The following is an 18,253-nucleotide window of genomic DNA, read 5'->3' on the forward strand; positions in this document are numbered from 1 at the left end:
AAAAAATGTAAGTAAAAAATAACATTCCAGCATTAATTTGTCTTTTATGTGCATTGTGAGATATTGTCATCTGCTTCTGTGGAAAAGTGGAGAAATCAAAGCTTTGAAAAGTGAGGCATTAAACTTTCCCCATTGTGTTTGGTGAGGAGTCATCAGGAGTGGTACAAATAAGCTTCTGCAATGAAGCAACAGTGGACTGTGTGTGCGCTATCGGTGGTGGAATTGTTTGTGTCAAATTTCGTAACACAAATTTTAGTTTGTGCTGACAAATGTAGGACCACCAATAAATTATTTCTGCTCTTGCGCATTTTCATCTTGCGGAACCCCTGACAACTTTTGGCGGAACCTTGGGGTTCCAGAGAACCCAGGTTGTGAAACACTAACTTAGACAAATAAGATTATATGTATCCTGTTTGCTTTATTTTTGTTTACATCTTTATCTGATTTTATGACTAATTTCCATGTAGAAGGAAACCACCGCACCTAACTCTACTAAGTAGCTATGGTATACTGCGCTGGAAATTATGATTTTATGTATCTGCAGAGATTCTTAGTTAAAAGTCAGAAAAGCTATCAAAACTAAATATATAATGGCCCACTGCTTTACAAGTGGCGTTTTGATGCAATATTATAGCAAGAACAGAATTTTCATTATTGGTGAGAATTGTTCTCATTCATTATTTTATTTTCTAAAAATTGCACTATAGAAATATAAGAAAGGGAGTTGGTTGGAGTGGAGATGCCCATAGCTATAATGCTATACTGTTTTTATGTGAAGAGTTTGACAGATAGCCAGGGAAATGCTATAGGGCAGGAGGTGCGGGTGAGGGGGCTACAAAGTTTCAAATATTAAACAAGGGAGCTCTGGGCACATGTTTCCGAACGTAGATGCTTGACATAAATCAATATAAGCTTGAAAGTTTTCTTTTACTTATTGTGAAATCAAGTTTAAATACAGATCTGTTACCACACATATCTTAATGCATATCAGCAGGGCCAGGCTGGGTGGGGGGAAGGGGAGTGTCTGCCCCCCCCCCCCCCCCCCCCGGGCTGGTCCCATAGTGAGTTATCTGAGGGTGGGTCACTAGGCCTCTTGCATTTTTTTTTCCCTTTAAAATGTTCCCAATAGGCTGCTGAGTCGAGTCTTGCCCACTAGGCTACAATTGGGCAGCCTTCCCATGCATATCACACAATAAGGGGGGAATTCAATTCTTTGTGGTATTTTTTTTAAACGCAGTGTTAAAAAATGCAAAACGATCCGCGCGGGTTTGGACGTGCAATCGCGACTGTTTTTACTTAACGCAGCAGCAGTAAAAATCATGGTTTTCAATTTGAAAACAGCTAACACCGCCCCCGCACATTAACCATTGGTGCAAGCAAATTTTTAGGGGAGTGGAGGGAAGGGTTTAACGCAGCCAACTAGAATAACCAAAATGCATTGGCATACATTTGTATTGCATTATACAACCTTCTATTTTATAATATATACAGCACTTTTTTTTACTTTTATAACTATACAATTATCTATAGCATCACTAAACACATTAGTACATACATATATTAATTAGTGATTGTGTTTATTCATTTCATTCATTTTTGTACATGGTTTTTGTAAAAAAAATTCACCTTTTCCATGTTATACACTACTGAGAAACATAATTTTTCTTTTTTTTTTACATTTAATACATGATTTCAAAACTTTTCTTATGTTTTTAAATTTTTGCACAACCATGAGAGGTGAGAGATAAACCTGCCGATTTTACCGCACCCCATTGAATAGCTTTTAACGCTCCTCCCTCCCTCCACTTTCAATGGTTAAACTACTTTTCCGCGATGGGACTGTTTTCCCTAACAAGACAAAGCGTTAAAATAAGATTTGAATAACGGGTACAGATAACGCACTCCAGAATGAGTTAAAGTCGCATTAAAATCACTTAATGTGGTGTTAAAAAAATTACTGCTGAGAACTGAATTCCCCCCTAAGAGTAGGCAAAGTTATTCATACATTAGTGGTACTACGTAACAACACGATTATTAATTTATTAGTTTACTGAGATCTTAAAGTCTTTGGGACGTAGACATAATTAGCCTAATTAAACTGCATTACTTTTGGTGGGGATAAGTGGTATAAGTATTAATATTTTGTGAGAAAAGTATTAGGGGGCTTATATGCTGCATGTGATGTTTTTGTAATCAAGCCACAGGATACCACAAACTGAACACACATGGTACAGTCTAATACAGGCCTGGACAACCTGAGGCTCCCCTGGTACAAGCCCCAGAATGCTTTGCCAGCTAATAGCCAGCCGATAGCTCGCAGGGTATGATGGAACTTGTAGTGTCACAAGGCCTGGAGAGCCACAGGTTGTCCAGGCCTAATCTGATCATTCAGTCTCATAATCTTTTAGTAACGTGTGTGTGTGTGTGTATGTGTGTGAGATAATAGATACAGATTAAACAATCGAGAGCTCAATGACAATCAGATTAGGTGGAAAGATTTAGTAGTCTATTTATGACCCCAGAGCGCTACCTATCAATATGCAATTTGCAGCAGTACATAAAGACACACCACTGCAATTTACTATGTCAGGGCTGCTCTGGGAGCCCCAGTGTTAACACTCCTCCTCGATAACATCGTTTTCCTGTTATCAGTCTCCTGGTGGTCCCGAAGAATGGAGAAGATGCTGGGCACAAAGCACTTTCCCGGGAGGAATCCAGCAAAGCCAGAGAGGTTTCAGCTGAATCCTATTCAAAGAGACCAGTAATGCCATTCTGAGATGGCGTTACTTTGGTATGACAAGATTAATCAATTACATAATCCTTTTTTCCCCATAGAGGCCTATGGGGAGAGCGGTAAGTGCCAGTAATTAGGTTAATGTCAGAGAAATCTATGAGTTCTCCAGCGTTAACCCTTTGATAAATAAGAAAAAGTGGTGAAAAAGTCATTTACCGGCGTTAACGAAAATAGACAACTTAAACTGATTGAAGTGTCAGTGACAGATCCAGGGGGAGGCTTGCTGGCGGCAGCTGCACTCTATGTGCAGGGCCGTTCGGCAGACACAGGCAGGGAGAGAGTCCTGCCCAGCTGCTCTGATTGTGTTTTAAACACAATCAGAGCAGTCGGGCAGCACACTCTCCCTGCCTGTGTCTGCCAAACGGACCTGCACATAGTGTACAGCCGTAGGCAGCCTTAGCAGTCAAAAAGGGGGCTGGAACTAAATCGCCCCCGATAAAATTATTTTCTAGATCCGCCCCTGTGAAGTGTATTTACTGTAATCATAAAATTAAAGTCAAACAAATCCGTCAGCTATTCTACATTGCTCATGCACTGGCAGTGTTTTTCTGCTACGTCCGATCCATAAGGGTGAGCCCACTGGGTTTGTTCCAGCAGTGGAGATGTGGATCGAGTGTTGAGTAGGCGTGTTTCAATGCGCTTCCTCACAATCACCTGGCTTCATTAGGGGGTGTTTTGTTGGATCAATTTCACAGGGTTGATTAAATGGTCTATGAGGTGTAGCTATAGACTGGCTGTAAAGGCAGGGCCGCCAGGAGAAGTTTTAGGCCCTGGCACAGCAACTTCTTGGGGCCCCCTCCATGGAGGATTATAACAGAGTTTGAACACTTCTGCTCAACAAAGGCGTTAGAACCCAGGCAAGCCCCGACACAGTACTTTGTATCACTCTCGGCAGCCATAGTAGATACTAGATAAGTAATAGGCAGGATTATAGATATACAGGGGCAGGAGAAGGGTGGTAGAGTATTACTGGGGGGTATAGTTTAGAGAGGCAGGGGAAGGGAGCACACATTATAACTGACAATAACTTACACTTGACTCACCTCCCACCTCTCCCCAATAGTCCCAGCACTGTGAAAAACATCCCAAAATAGTCCTAGTGACTCCTTCTCTCTGCAGTGTTTTCCCCATCACACATGTGCTGATATTTGTTAATACTCATTGTAGTCCCGGCGGCTGAGTGTTTGTGTAATTCAGCAGAATCATGTGCATTGTGAATCTCTGTATAAATATTATATCACATTACGTGCAGTTGCAGCTTTGTTAGTTATGGAGTGGTAATTGATTTGTGCTATGTTTCATTGATTACAAAACTGCCAATGTAAATTACATAGGGACCCCTCGCAAATAGGGATTGCTATAATCCGATTGGTAATTTTGGTACTTAAACATGGCTTATACTCACATGTTCATGACACTTGTGAGGATCCCAGTCACTGATCAGATCTGTGGCCTGGAAAAAAATCTTTGTTCATTGTGGGTCCCTCTATATACAGTAGAATGTGGACCATATATGATGGCATACATTTTGTTATGGGACAACAGGCAGTCTGTATTGTCGCAGATGGTTACTGGGCGCCCATAATGGTTCAGTGCACCATATATGGTATTTGTACAGTGGCTTCACGTAATAGTTTTAGCAAAAAATTTAAACTGAGGTGTTAATTGACTAATAGTTATGGCAAAATGATGTCGGAGCTTGTGCTTGTATGAGAAAATTGTAACTCATTTAGTGCTAGCTCATAAAGAAATAAGTCTAGGTCTATATCATTAGCAGATTAGGTTAGGAGGTGTGCAGTATTATGTAAATATACACAGCAAAATGGGATTAAGGAGTTATTTTGTATCATTGGCAGCACCTGGGGCTTATTATTAAAGTTTTGAAACATGTAACCAATTTACATGAATGAGAATAGTCCTGAAGTTCAGACAGATGGTAGGGAAAAAAGTAAGTATGACCAGATGTGCTAGAATTCATAACATTATTTCCAGCTCCTATTGTCTGCCAGATACCATCATGTGTTGATTGCAAATGCTAGGCACCCATTAGCAGATGTATTGTGGCTGGACCAATATAAGGGTAATGCCATGGTAATTGTGCATGTGAGGACAACTGAGGAGTTGTCATTGGTGGTAGTGAGCTAGCGAGATAGTACCCATTCTATCGATTTAGGGCTACTAATAGGAGTAAAGACTGCTAGAATGTCCATTTTGACCAATGTTTGGATTTCAAAGTCTACATTTAGGCCATTTGGTGAGAGGGTCTACAGATGGTAAATCCATATGGTTTCTGCTATATTTATCTTTTCGATGCAGTCGCCCCCTCCAGTTTGTTCTTACTTTCTGTGCTGCCATGAATTGTATCACTGTAGGGTCGCAGTTATGGATAGTCAAGTTTGAAATGGTGTTTTTCGAAACATTTAATGTTACTGATGCATTATTACCTTTAGGGATCTGATTGTCCTACGCATGCATTGCATATTGCACGGGTATTCAGTCAAGTATATTATTTCTTGGGTTTCACAAGCGATACAATCCCCCTACATTATAAATGCAGCCTGTAATGTTTGATTTGCAATTCAATGAAGATAAAGTTAGGTGTATTTTAAATTTATTTACAAATTACTAGACTGCAAGCCTGTATAGCACTGACATTTTCTGTTGCCTCATCGATAGACATACTGACATAGAACATCTCATCCCCAGAAACAAGGAATAAGCCAAATGATTTAAAGTGGCTTTATTTTGCCGTCGAAATGTCCTAAATATCTGCAGTTCTTTAGAGCTTGATCTTCCTGCAAAGGATTCCTTGCAGTATCTTCCTTGCACCACTGCTACAAAGACTAACATGGCCATAGCTATCACAAATGTGTATTTATTTAAGGGTAAACTTGCCAAACCCTGTTGCTACTTTTCACAGTGCAGCCTGTAGTTTCTCATCACTCCACAAGAGGGCAAATTAAGAGCATGTCTGCGTGGTGTACGAGTCTTGGAAAGTCGCTTTCACTGTATATAGGGCATGCAGCAGGAGCGAACATCACGATCCTACAGTATATATCCAAGAACAGAGATCAGACACAAGCTATAGACGCATACCTATGCATGCATCTAGCACTATGGGAATACCAGCAACAATGGGATTATAACTCTGGAGAACTCTGCCTTGCTAGTGGTGAAGGTGAGTGTGGTTTAACCTTTTTTTCCGGGTTAAGATCATTGGTTTTGCTTTTTTGCCTAAATTTAGAGTATTTGGGGATAAAATCATATGAGCGTAGAATTACACTGGTACGGGGTAGATGACTTTACTTGGGCTGATATGACATTTGTTGTTACTACTGAGCGCCCCGTAGCCTCTACAAGGATGTAAAATACGGTGACATAAGGGAGAGGTGCTTTAACACCTGATTATTATATGTTAGACGGTGGAGATTTTTTATTGAACTATTTTACTTCATTGCTTTAGTTTACAAAGTTGTACAGAATAATCTGTATCACATACATAAACTATGAGATCTTGTTGCCTTGACAAAAGAGACACAACACCTATCAAGAAACGAAACCACTTGATTGATGATTTATTGGGGAAGTCTCTAGGTGTGTAGTGTTGCTAATCCTTCCATCTGCTTTGCTGCGCCGCGTATTTAATACTAAGTAGAGTGACAGGTACAGAAGCGGTTCTAATCCAGCGTTTTATCCCAATCTGCCTTGGTTACAGGAGTGACAGAGCCGGCAAAGTAAGAGTGGAGGGTTTAGAAGCGGTGACAGATGGGTGTGGTAGGTCAATGCTCGCTGAATTTGAAGAGGGTGCTGGAGGGTACGATGTAGATGCGGATACACAGCTGTGCCTAGTAGGGGGTGTGAGCGCAGGAATAGTTTGGGACTCAGTACTTGATTATCGGGGTGTGAGTAAATTTATAATGAAGGGGGATGCAGAGATTTGGAGAGGTGAGTGTTGAGCAAAGGACAGTAAATTAATGGTCTGTGAGTATATATTTGGTGGGGTGCTTTACACAGTTAAAGTTCCAAAATATAAAAGAAACAGTTAAGTAATTATTATGTAGCTTTATGATTCCCTGATAGTAGGATTTGTAGAGTTGTGTGTATTAAGCTTTACAAAATATATGAAATAGTAGAGGAGTACATAAATTCATAATTGTATTATTAGATTGTAAGCTCTTCAGGCAAGGATTCATATAATATTTAATATTTGTGCTGTGTACATTTCTATACATATATACTTATATTATTAGATAAGCTCTTCAGGTGGGGAATTATCTTATACTTTATATTAATGTTTGTGCTATATACATTATGGGAGGGCCCATCAATAAAATTATACACACATTATGGGAGGGCCCATCAATAAAATTATACACACATACGAAATATGCACAGACACAAATATCAAGTTATGTGTAAGTTTAATGGAGGTGTCAGTTGAGTTCTGACAATGAGTTTATAAAATTATACAATATGAATATATGAATAGTGGTTTTATTGTGGTGTGAACAAAATATGGGTCCACAGGGTTTAATAACATATTTAAAGTATTAATGGGGTGGTATGTTATTTGATGGTAGGAAATGTATAAGAATGTGAGTCTATTGTTAACATTGTTTGAAAAATACAGGGCTACATGTGAATAGAGTTCATAAAATTGTGGCTGGCGACAGCAACAGTATAAAGTGTGAGTTAAGGAATGTTATGGGTCTAAGGGGAAAAAATGTGAGTGTAGGAATAGGAGAGAATCTGTACACAATTATGGCATGGAATGCAAGTGCATAAGAACAAGAGGACATGCATAATATCAAGCTGTTAATGTACAGGCATTGTAGGGAGGTTAGCAGAGGAATAGCAGCATTAAGCGTTTGCAGGGAAAGCAGCAAACAGATGATGTAGGTGCTGTGTGGTCAGAACAGGTGCAGCTGTAAGGGCTGTGCCTAGGGCAGATTTTTTTTCCAGTTTGCAACAGCAGAATTTTTGCTTTCTACTAGAAACCGTCCACCTGTTCTCTACCAATACGAAGCAAAGAGATAGACAAAACTGATATTTTCCTGCATTGAAAGAGACCAAGAGAGCCATAGCAGCCTATGCAATTACCATGGATATACATGCACAGGAATATATATATATATATATATATATATATATATATATATATATATATAAATACATACACACAAAAAGACAGTTGTTGTGAGCACTTATCCTTAACACTGCATATCTGTGTGTATCTAGCAAAATTAAAACATGAGGTATTGGTTCATATTTTGATCAAAACATTTAAGCCTGCATCCCAGTATCATGGGTATCTCATATATAGGTCCACACTGACCTATATCCTTTAAACACCATTAGAATGCAGTTAAAATCAGATGCACTCACCTCCCAGGTATAGGAGGTTACTTCTAGCTAGGGCAGTCTTGTGAGCCACACCCAAATGTGCATTAAATAGGCTTGATTGACAGCAGCTATGACTACATAAGGCAATATTTTGAGACAAAACCGCATGGCAATATAAATGCCCATATATGTATACAAAACAAAAAGACATTTCTTGTCAGCGCTTATCCTTAACACTGCATATCTGTGTGTGTCTAGCAAAATGAAAACATGAGATATTGGTTCCTATTTTATCCAAAACATTTAAGCCTGCATCCCAGCATCATGGGTATCTCATATGCAGGTCCTACACTGACCTATTAAAAGGCAGTTAAAAACATATAGATCTATGTATATATATATATATATATCACAATGCAATATGGCTTTGTCAAGTTTCAAAGTTACTCATTTTGTTTGCTTTACATTACTATGTTCACTACAGAGAAGACTTTTAATGATGACCCCTTGCCTTGTGCTCAGAAACATAGAATATATATTGGAAATAGTTTAGAACTGAAGGATAAATAGGTACTGTTGAAACTAGATTTATACTTCTCGGTTCTCCAACTTGAAAGCGGCTGTATTGCTAATGCACAATGACATGGGTGGATTGTAAAGTTAACTGAAAAAAAACTCCCAGACAAGAGCCAGAAGTGAACTAAAGCCATATATATTAATATTTACATACTGATAGTGGTACAACATTATACATACATCATCATTATAGCATCAGAAAGCATAGATTATGGGGAACTGTCAGGAGACATAAATATAGTGTTGTACTGAAGTTATATTAATAAGTGCTTCAAACAAAAGTAATATAACAATATTCAGTCCCCAAAATGCTTGTATTCTACCTACTCCTCTTAGTGCTATGGTATTGCCCGCTGTGTGATCTGAGTTAGTGACCTAGATCAGAGTCAGGATGTTAACTCATGAGTAAAAGATATATATTACACCGTGTGATACAGTGTCAGAGTTGTCTCACTATCAGGGACAAGTGTGGGGTTTTCATTGTAGGGGTGGAGGTTGCTGAGCTCCACCTTCATTTCACAAAAAAAAACTTCTATGTTACCCTCTTCAAATATGAATAACATATATATGAGCAGCATAGGTGGCACACAAATCTGTAAATACTAATGGACACAACAAGTTTACCGTCTGTTTTTATATTGTCCTAAAATGTTTGCAACTGGAAGAATGCTTAGTGCTCCTGCGTTTAATGCTGCAGCTGAATGTTTTTTAAAATATCCTTTCTAACTTCGGGGAGTGTGAAACGTAAGGGGAACAAGACTACGCCTTCCAAAAAGCAAATGGAACCTTTGGGCCACATCCCAAAGGGCAGAATTGTGTACTGGGCACCAGCATGATATGCATCCAGAGCCAACTGTTACTAAACTATTGGTGCGGTGCTCTGACTTGGTGGTAGTCACTAACACGACTACCACTACACCTACAACGACTTACCCGACTTCATAAGGCCGAATCCGGGAATCGCGATACTATGTTAACATCAAAGGTTTCAAATCACTACTTGTCACAATCGTGAACATTAAATGACTAAAGCAGGAAGCTGCCAGATGGACAATATTTAACACCAACCCTTCTACTTTATCCATTCCGTGGCTCCCTGCTTTACTCATTTAACACCCCTAAGAATAGTATACTCCAAGAAAGTCACATGACTTTCTGTCTGCTGGTTTCTGCATTGTTCGCGATTGTGACCAGTAGTGATTTGCAACCTTCGCTGTTAACATACTTTCGGCATTCCCAGCTTCTACCTTCTAAAGTCGGGTAACGTTCTCGCTGTAGTAGTAATCAGAGACACCTACCCAACCCCTCTGACTCATCTCTGGTCTCTGGCATGATAAACAACCAGGACAACTGTCTCAATCACTGTATCTACTTACCACTCCAGGGACTCTACTTTCCTGAGCAAGACTGGTGATGGCATCTCCAGCGCCTCTCCTTCTAGAGGTTGCGCCTCTCCCCTATATCCTGGTGCCTATTGTCTGTTCAGAGAAGGGATCAGATATTAAGGTTGCAGGGCACCTCGGTAAAGGACAGCGACCCCCTGCCGCACTGACCATGTTCCACTATCCAGGGTTCAACTGCACATGCGCCGGTCCACCCTCAAACTCAGAATAGTAGAGCTCTAAAGTGGTGGACATGCAGTGCTGAGCCTCCCTCACTGCTACCTGGGCTGCTGTGAAGCTTATAAAATATCCTGCCCACACCCCCAAATCACATTCTCCTCTGTGTGAACAGAAAATGATAAAAGAAAATGTCCATACAATGTCTGAGAATGATACCGTACATGTCACAGAGACTCCTTCTTTTAAGTTAAATGGCAATTCTATCAAACAGCAAGTATACAATGACCCATTTTAAATTCACATGGGCATCTACAATCAAAACACGCTTTAGTCTGGACTAATAACCAGAGCTCCAAAATAAATATCAGCACAGCCAGGATGTTTTGATGGAATCTGGAAACAGAATTGTTGTGATATGTGTGTACTAGTAAGGACGCATTGTAATAAGTTCCATTATAAGACTGATAAGTAATGTTGTGCTGTGTTATTAATGCAGTAATAGAAGAGAATAATACTGTCCTGTTCGGAGGTTAACCACTTATGCGCAATGGATTGAATGTTTGAACATACAGATGTTTGTTTTTTTACTAATTTATTCATTTCCGCATGGCTTGGAGAAGAGCTGTAAAAGTACAATCTAATCTACAAGCCAAGCTTTCATTTTAACACTGTTTTCAAAGGCAACAATTGAAGAGGGCGCTGTCAGTGAGTGTGATGGTTAATTTGGCACACATATTTATTTCTGCTTCTGTTTTGTGTGTGTGTGTTTTACATATCCCTGCACTGGTCTTGACACTTCCCTTACTTGGGTTTTCTCTCTTCTTTCCAGAACTTTCTCTATCATTCACTAGGCAGGACAAGCTCACGCTTAGTTGGGTTTTGAGATCGCTTAAACAATACGCTAGTTTTAAGTGAAATTAAGTCAGCACGGCATCATCTTCTTCTGTCTGGGTCCCTGGTTCTCTGAAGAGCCAACAATGATCTAAAATCATACAGGGGATTTCAGTAACTGGTTTGCTGGCACAGTAGACAGGAGGGCAGTTGCCCCAGAGCTCTCTCCTTTTTACATGTGTGAGTCAACGCTGACAAATGGGTGGGGATTACTTCAATGGTGTACCTAGTGTCCAGGCAGTACATAGCCACTCTATATAGAACCCATTTGGCTATGTTGTTGTTTATTCAGGACCATCAGACCATACCAAGTGGCGGGGGGGAACAAGACTGGACTCAGCAGCCTATAAGAACATTTTAAAGGAACAAAAATGCAGGTGGCCTGGTGACCCAGCCCAATGTAGCCCACTATGGAACTGGCCCGGGGGGCAGATGCTTGCCCTGCCCCCAGTCCAGTCTGATCCTGCCAAGAGGACCATTGAAATAGCCGCATTGTTCTGTGGTAGTCTCGCACCTCATGCTTCTGTGCAAATTACGGCAATTATAAAGTCACTTATTGTAACTCGTACCCTTATGAGATGGGAGCAAAAATGAAGGAAGTTCCTTACCTACACATCATGCTGAAACATAACATGCGAGGCTACTACAGATCCTCACAGTTGATTGAATCACCCTCCCCCTCCAAGAGTCATATATCAGATTTCCCAGAATAAGCTTCACAAAAGTAAATAATCAAATCTAGGAACAAGTGCAGCATTTCGCAACAGGTATTGGAAATGTAAAGTATATAGTAGAATGGGAGTTATCACAGGGCTCCCAAAAGATTTTCATGGTGTTACTCCTACCTTACTTTTTGTCAAATTCTACCAAAAATGGAGGAAACAGTGGTATTAAATCAGTGATACATGCCGGTAAATATACTGTATTCCATTCTATGAAATATACCACTACTTATATTCTAGCTTGCCACCAGATTTGTGGTGGAACGTTCAAGTATATTGGGCAGCAAGGTGGCTAAGTGGTTAGCACTTCTACCTCACAGCGCTGGGGTCATGAGTTCAATTCCCGACCATGGCCTTATCTGTGTGGAGTTTGTATGTTCTCCCCGTGTTTGCATGGGTTTCCTCCGGTTTCCTCCCACACTCCAAAAGCATACTGTGCAAATTGCACAAACATGCCTCTTTATCTGCCTTATGGGCCGGCGTGCAAGTGTATCATGCACAGCGCCCTGTAAAGCAGATAATTAAACAAAAATAAAAAAATGTAAAAAAAAACAAAAGAATTATTCATCCCCCCATGTCCCCCAAACGGCACAAGGGTTGATTATACTGCTTGGGAGGGGGTGCACACCTTTTTTTTTTTTATTTAATTATTTTTTACTTTGTTTTTTTAATACATCAAGGTCTCTTGCACCAGCTGAAAGCACCTGCAAAGGATACGTCTCCTAGAGACCATTCTGCGGTTGCTTTCAACTCAAAATAGCATATATAAACTACGTGAACATGCCTTTACATTGCTAGGCTCGCCCACTACCTCCCCCGTTCCAACTCTCTAAGCGCATAGAGGTGCAAGAGGCAGATCCGCCTCAGTCGGATGCAAACTGAGACGGATCTTTGACCAAAAGTGCTTTTTGCGCTGAACAGAAGGACTTGCGTCTCACTCTAAATGAGGCCCAGAGTGTACATTAACCAGAATATTTCACCAATTTACTTCCACTGTTTGCTTCCTCCACCTTGGGGAAATACGTCTCATATTTAGATATATACATAGGACACATATAATATGCACACAAGTATGGTAAATACTAAACCTGCTCAATTCAATAAAAGATGTTTTTATTCAATTCAAATACAATTGTCTGTTAAAATTGCATCCACCTTAGGTATTATAAATTGTAGTGAACTGTGTCTATGGCTTTTTATGGTAAGGTTAGTTTTATGTTATTCTGTGTCTGGAAGCTTGCTGATATGAGTGTATTTGTAATTTTATTTATAGCTAACGTACAAGCACAATTATGCCCATTTGCTCACATTGTAACTATCTCAGTTTGAACTGTTGGGGGATATTTACTTAGTACATCTTAAACACTCAGGGTCGGTGCTAGCATGTCTGGCGCCCCCCTGCAAAAATAATTCCCCCCCCCTCTTTTATATATTATTTGTTCATTCAATAATGCTTTTCTTCTTTTAATATAAATCATATAATAAACTTGAATACAGAGTAATACCAATAAATACATTAAACAGCTATTATTTATTGCTATATGAATAATGTAAATGAAGAATATGTATTCTATATAATAATATTTTACATTTTTGGCAAACTAATTTGGTTAGAAGTATAGAACTCGAAAAATTCCCCCTCCTTCATCACACTGTGCCCGTTTCATCATCCTACTTCGCCCACTTCATCATCACATGGTGCCCCTTTCATCATCCTACCGTGTCCTTCTTCATTACACTCTGCCCTCTTTCGTCATTACACTGTGCCCTCTTTCATCATTACACTGTGCCCTCTTTCACATACTTGCCAACTCTCCCGGAATGTCCGGGAGACTCCTGCATTTTGCGAGAGTCTCACGGACTCCCGGGAGAGTGTGGCAATATCCCGTATCTGCCCTGAAGTGGGCAGAATTAGCTCCCAAATGCCGCGATTCCCGGTGAATTACGTCACGGGGGCTGGCCCAAAATAACGCACATTTTTGGAGCCCCGCCCCCATCACGCCCACCTCTCCCGGGAACCAACTTTGTCAAGTTGGTAAGTATGCTCTTTCACACTGTGCCCTCAATCATCATTACACTATACTCTCCTTTATACCACTGTGCCCTCCAGGGCAGGCAGGAGGGGGGAAGCGCCTCTCTGGCATGGCGCCCCCGCTTACCACGTTCCGCCGGCCCTGCATACACTGTAAAAAATGTATATATTTTGCATGCAGGAAATTTGTTTTGATAATGTAGGTGTGCAGTCTAATGGACTGAACTTATTGAGACATTTATAAAAAATGTTATACAGTGGTTGAAGCGGGCCTGGTCTTCTACTGCTTTGATTGTAAAATGATCGAATTTCATTCACCTACATTTCCATACCCCCACTTCTAAATTGTGTGTGTGTGTGTGTGTGTGTGTGTATAGAAAATGTAATGTGCTGCTACTGATCTTGTGAGAGCTACATGAACTGGAAAATTCACTTAAAATTTTCAGAATGCATTTGATTAGGTTCTGAGCAACGTCTCATATTCAATCATCAGCACTTACTCGTATCCAACATATCTTCAGATTGGAAGTGGATGGGGATAATACCAGAGACGGAACTACTACCACTGCAGAGGGCCAGGAGATGAGAGGGGCCCAGCAATGCCAGGTCATCCTCCTGTGGCCCTCCTCAGAGCAGGGTGGGGGGCCTCTGAGCATCGCCAGGTCCAACACATACGTATTGAAGTCCTAATGGGTGCTTTACTGTGCATACCATGTTACAGCAAACGCTCATAAGAGGTGCGCACTGTGCTGAGAATAGATAGGAGGACTGGGAGGCTGGAGAGGCCAGGCCATAACCTCCCTGGAGGTTTGTATGGGGTCTAGAGATGCAGAGTTCTGCCCTGATCAATCATCAGAAAGATCTGTTGATTTTGACGGTGAGGACAGGGCTGCACCTGATGTAACCAGTGTCATGATGTGAGAAGGGAACTGGAGGATGTCGCAAAACAGCCGTGATGTGAGGCTGTCAAACTAGAGCAAGAAAACTGTGGTGTCAAAACTGCCTCCTATGTGAAAAGAAAGTTCATACTTCCAACTTGTTTGTTTCAACTTTTTTGCAGGGATGCCTGATTAATATATATAGTGAAAACACTGCATTTGGGCAGATTTCTATACTGTGATGAATGCAGCAGTCTGATAAGAAAAGCAGTGGGAATAAATATGGAAAATCTTAACAATTACTATATATATATATATACATTTTATAGAAAGCAAAATAAACTGTGAATATAGTAAAAATAAAGCTTTATTCTGCTACCAAATTCTGTTCTTTTATGGTAGGTTATGCTAACCTAGAATTAAATACATTGTCTTTGTGATGTCCCTTTTAATGAAGTTATGCGGTACATGCACGAAAATAAACTTGTTGTATACATAATGCTCTCACACCTTCTCAGGCATAACCAAGAGCATCGGCACAGACAAACAAACACATCTTGGTAATATGGTATGAGCGTACTATTTGCCTTCACTGGTTCTGGAATCTTTCACCAAAAACAAAAATGAGATGTTGTACAAGTAAGCATGACTATCTTTTTAGTTTTCATTTAACAGAGAAATATAGAACAAAGTATGGCACATGTTTAATGAGACAACAACAACAAAAAACCCTGCTTCTTCCTCTATCTCTGTCTGTGGCTTGAGTCCCCGACCTTCCTTCAGCGTCACACTGCTTCTGTCACATGTAGTTATGTCCTCACATACTCGTTCACATGTGTAGACTAGTCACTGTCTCCCTCCAGTACACTCATCTCCTGAAACACTCTGTGCTCCTGTGAAGATTCTAATTATCTAATCTGAAATAGAAAACATGCATACGACTTGCAAAAAGTTGCACTGACCCCCTCAGGGCATGTCTTATCTGAATTTCTATGACTGTCCGGCACTACAGAATTTGTGGCGCCTAATAAATAATAATTATATTCAAATCCTTCTTAAAAAGTGCAAAGCTTCCATCCAATAAAAGCAATTCTTTATAAGCATGTATAGCCCCATATCATATAAACTAGAGCAGACATTTAGTGGGTGATATGTATATTCAGACAGCCATATCAAGCCCATAAATAGTGGCATAGTCAGGGTTACCTTGACAAAGCTTCCCTGCTCAACATGAAATAGCTGATGGAACATAGTGATAATCCACTAATGACCTGTCAAGGTTATCATAAATAGAAAGTAATACAAACCCAAACATATAAATACCAAAAGCATTAATTAGGAATACAATCTATATACTCATTGTCCTAGAAAAGTTTACAAGTACAACTTTTTGCCAAGGTATAATACAAAAGCACTAAAATAATAGGTCATCTATGCATAGACACAAATGGTAATGCAGGAGCAATACATTTTTATTTTAAATCTCTAATTACCAAGCACTATAATATTTCATGTGTTCCCCTATATTCACCTATGAACACATTTACATTAGCAGTAGTAGTATTCAATGCTAATAAGGCATCAACATTTTACATAGCACTGTACAATTTGTAAGATGCGATATTAAATACTTATACAAACTGAACCCAGGGTGATAGTGAGAAGGTAAATTTGTAGATTTGATACACCTCAAATGGATTCCATCCCTGTAAATATTTCCTTATTGGAACTGTATCCCTGTTTAGTTGGCTGATAGTGTTGGCTTAGGTCTGTCGAGAGTATTGCAGCATTTGCTAGAGGTGCAGTCACTGTGCATTGTGAGAAATGAACAGTGGATTAGCACAGATTGTTGTAGTGTTGAATAGAATTTTGCTGGCTTGGTTACAATGTGTCACTGCTGGGATTTGATTCCATAAACAACGTACGATACTGAACATACTTGACCCTATTTGCTGCTAAGGTACATATGAGTCCTGCCAGTGCCTAGGAATGCAGGGGCATACACCCACCCTTCGTGGGGAAAGAACAAGGCGAGTGCAGGATGCAGTGTTAACATAAGTCTGAACTACAAAAGTCTGACAAATGTAGAAGTCTTTATATTAACAGTAGGCTATCTATACCAAAATATTTTACTTAGCAGTGCAAAAAGTTTTATTGATTAATCACCTTAACATTCAGTGTTTACCTTAATAAGGCATGGGAATGCCTTTGCGGGGTTCTTTTCAGCCAGGGATTTAGAAGGATATCTTGGTTCTACTGCTTATGTAAAGAGTTTCCTTGCACACTATGAATCTAACCTTGTGCACTGAGATTAGTGTGTCTGATCACTAGTATGAACCATGGATCTGTTGGCCTCAACACAAGTCGATGATGGCTCTTTAGAGGTGATTTGCAAGGACTGTGACTCAGTCTATAATGAGCAGGATCCTTCATACCCTTTGTTTTCATGTCTGCTTTTAATTTGTCTACCTTGTATGTCCTTATTTTAGCCACGTACAACAGAGGACTTCCACTGCCTTGCCTGTGCTCTGTTAGGCATGTTTGATATGTAAGCCTTGATAAACTGATTTAGAGAGGTGCTGCCTTGCCTTTTTTTATTATTATTATTATTATTACCATTTATTTATATAGCGCCACTAATTCCGCAGCGCTGTACAGATATCTCACTCACATCAGTTATGCCCCATTGGGGCTTACAGTCTAAATTCCCTAACACACACACAGACAGACAGACAGACAGACAGACAGACAGACACACAGACTAGGGTCAATTTGTTAGCAGCCAATTAACCTACCAGTATGTTTTGCCTTGCCTTGCCTTGTCTGTTAATAAGGGGTAATATTTGGACCTCCTGCCATTGTGTAGGATGGCTGAGGAATTGGAGGTTTGGGACTACTGTCAAAATAAAGATATTCAAACCTGTCCAGTGAGGGAAGAAGGACAGGCTGCATTGTCCTTCAAATTTGAGACCAAAGTTGTGAACTGTCTTGGAGTTCACCATGCGCTGCCAGTTAAGATTACTTGGGTGGCCTTCATGGTGGTCTATATGGTACAAGTATCCAATAGAGTGGTTGCTCCACCAGTATTATTAAGAGCTGGGCTCTTTACAATTCCTTGTGTTAAATATAAATAAAAGGATTCTCAACAGTGGCACGTGATAGTTGAGCCATTAAACTGACTTTATAAACCAATTCTACAAAAGGAGTACTTGTGTGAACGTTGCCTTGTTACTATGCTAGCAACCAGGGTTATAAGATAATATAAAGGATAAGACCTGTTGTGGATCTTGTTGATTTAACTTTAAATGCAAAGGGTAATTTTTCACAAATTACAACCTTACCATGTCACTATAGTTTGATAGATAAACTTCTATTGCTATTTTTTTTGCACCATTTTTGTTGTACAAAATTAGCAATAATTATTGTGTAAACAAAGTCTACTCTTTATTTTCAAA

At 39.9% G+C, this 18,253-nt stretch overlaps 1 protein-coding gene across 1 annotated transcript in view; it reads left to right on the top strand.

The window, feature by feature from the left end:
* The first annotated feature begins 5,820 nt into the window (after positions 1-5,820).
* Positions 5,821-18,253, top strand: part of CHRM1 (cholinergic receptor muscarinic 1) — a 141,674-nt gene continuing 129,241 nt past the window's right edge. Inside the window, exon 1 of the mRNA XM_075187738.1 lies at positions 5,821-5,972. The gene's annotated coding sequence lies outside the window, so the exon portion shown is untranslated. The remainder of the gene's footprint in view (positions 5,973-18,253) is intronic.

Source organism: Mixophyes fleayi, chromosome 10, assembly GCF_038048845.1.
Source record: "Mixophyes fleayi isolate aMixFle1 chromosome 10, aMixFle1.hap1, whole genome shotgun sequence".
NCBI lineage: Eukaryota > Metazoa > Chordata > Amphibia > Anura > Limnodynastidae > Mixophyes > Mixophyes fleayi.